We start from the raw sequence: 2,868 nt of genomic DNA on the forward strand, positions 1-2,868 counted from the left end.
TTCTCCACTTTGGCCATTGGGAACATGAGCTATTTCCACCCCGATATTAGTTCTACCTGCTTTTTCCCTGGCGGTTATGTCCCTGGCCTGGGAGCACTTCCTCACACACATGCAACGATCAGCTGTCCGATGAAAACTTGAGCAGCATCCTTAGCAGGTTTCTGAGCCCTGTGTCTGGATAGCTCTTTCCTCATTGGTTACTCTACTTTGTGAATTTTAGCTACTCTGGCCTCCTTGAATTCTTAACTGTCTCCTCAAGCTGGGCTCTGTTTTGCTTCCTCTTCCCCAAACTGTGGAGTAGAATCTACACAGCGATCTAGGGCAATCTTAGAGCTCACCTCATTTGTTTCTCTTCTCCTAGGGATCACTGTTCTGTGCTCTGTCGTCCAGTTCTGAAATGCTTGCTTCTTCCTTCTTTTCTCTCTCTCCTTCCTTCCTTCCTTCCTTCTGCTTGCTTGCTTGCTTGCTTTCTCTCTCCTTTTCTCTTTCTTTCCTCTACTTTTTTTTGTAGTTGTGTAAGTCTTTCTAGCATTGTTGAAAACAGAAATCTCTTAATGACTTTTGCTCTTATCTTTGTTATTTCCTTCCTTTTACTTATTTTATATGTTTTTATTCTTCTTTTCCAAAGTTCTTAAAATAGAAACTTGACTTAGTGATTTTGAACCTTTCATCTTTAGCATGAGATTTTTTTTCTAAGCTCTGTTGTGGCTGCCTTGTTCACAGATTTGGATATGTTGTGTTTTCATTCTCTTTTAATTCAAAATGTTTATCACTTTTCCTGTAATTTCTTCTTATACCCATGATTGTTTTTGTTCTATTTAATTTCCAAAATTTTCTGGACTCTCCCAATGCTTTTCTGTTATTAATTGCTATTTTAATTCTCATGTCATTGGAAAATCTACTCTGTATGATATCTTCAAATTACTAGGATTCTGAATCTGTAGATCAATCAGGGTAGATCTGATATTTTAATCATTCTGAGTCTTCCAACTCAACATGAACAAAATGGATGTCTCATTTATTTAGGTCTTCTTTATTATTCCTCAGCAGCATTTTATCTTTTTTGGTGTACTCATATTTTACATATTTTATCATATATACCCCTAAAAATTTCATATTTACTGCTATTTGTAGATAGAGGTTTTTTTTAAGAGTTTATTGCCTGTATGCAGAAATACAGCTGGTTGTTGTTCTTTGTATGTTTTCTATCCTGTACCTTTGCTAAACTTACTTAGTTTTAGTAGATTTTTTTTGCTTTCTACACAGATGATCATGTTGTCTATAAACAAGGATAGTTCTACTTCTTTGTTCCAATGTAGATTTCCTTTATTTCCCATTTTTTCCTGATTTCTCTGGCCAAAGCCTAAATACATTGTGGGAAAGAAGTGGTGATGGTAAACATCACTGTCTTAACCTTGATATTAAGAGGAAAGGGGAAATTCACTTCTGCTCCTAGCTTGCTGAATTTATCACGAATATTGAATTTTGTCAATTTTTTTTCCATCGCCAATTGAAATAACCATAAGATTTTTTATTTTTAATTTGTTAATATGTGAATTATGTTCATTGGTTAGAATGTTAAAGCAACACTGCATTCTTGAGATCAACCCCACTCGGTCATGATATAACATCCTTTATTCTGTGTTGTTGAATTCGATTTGCCAAAGCGTATTTTTAGAATTTGGCATCTGTATTCCTGAGGGATGCTGGTCTGTAGTTTTCTTTTCTTATAATGTCTTTGTCTACCTCTGGTAATCAGATTGATACAGCTTCTATGACTGAGTTGTTGTTTCTTCCCTTTAGGTTTATGGAGCAGTTTATGTAGGGTTAGTTTTGTTTTGTTTTTTGTTGTTTGTTTGTTTGTTTGTTTGTTTGTTTTTCTTTCATCCTTTCTCCTCTTTTTCCTTTTCTATCCTTTCCTTTCCCTTCCTTCCTTCCTTCCTTCTTGTTTTAGAATTCACCTGTGATTGCTGTATGGGCTTTAACTATATACTCAATGTCCCTTATAGGATTACTCAGGTTATTTGTTTGTTTTTGAGTAAACTGTGGTAGATTGCATAGGTTATGGATTTTTTACAATGTCTTCAACTTTGTTAATTTTATAGCCATGTAATTATTCATATTACTTCCTTATTGTCCTGTTAATATCTATAGAATTTGTAGTCATATTTTGTCACAAATTTTTGATAGTAGTAATTCTAATATTAGTATAGTATATAACAGTACTGTTAGTATCTTTTTTCTTTTATGGTTGGTCAATCTACCAAAGGTTTAATAGGTATATTTTTTATATTTCATTTCATTTATTTATTTGAGAGAGAGATAGAGAGCATGAGCAGGGTGGAGGGGCAGAAGGAAGAGAAGCAGACTTCTCACTGACCAGGGAGCCCAACTCACGGCTTGATCACAAAACCCAGAGATCATGACCTGAGCCGAAGGCAGACACTCAGGATCCCAGAAGATTCAGATTATTTCCTCCAAATTATCAGAGCACAATGCTTTGAAACTGGAACTCACCCATAAGAAAATTAATGGAAACTAATGAGAATGCAGACACATTGCTCTAAACCTATGTGATACGACAAAGGCAGTCCTTAGTCCTAAGTCCAAAGGGGAAATACATAGCCACCCAAGCCTCACTCAAAAGAAAAAAAAAATTTAAAAACCCCATCCTAACTCCCTTTATACCTTAAAGAACTAGAAAATCAACAACAAATCAAGTCCAACCCACTTGTTGCCAGCTTTTTCCTGTGTGCCTCTTTGGTTGGTGTTCAGTCCCAGGCCACATGCTCTTCTCTTCATGGTCCGCATCTGCTCCCGTTTTTTGAGAGTACCTCTCTGTTCATATTCTTCTCTCCCCTGAGCTCT

Source organism: Enhydra lutris, unplaced genomic scaffold, assembly GCF_002288905.1.
Source record: "Enhydra lutris kenyoni isolate GAN:26980312 unplaced genomic scaffold, ASM228890v2 scaffoldscaffold103, whole genome shotgun sequence".
Taxonomy (NCBI): domain Eukaryota; kingdom Metazoa; phylum Chordata; class Mammalia; order Carnivora; family Mustelidae; genus Enhydra; species Enhydra lutris.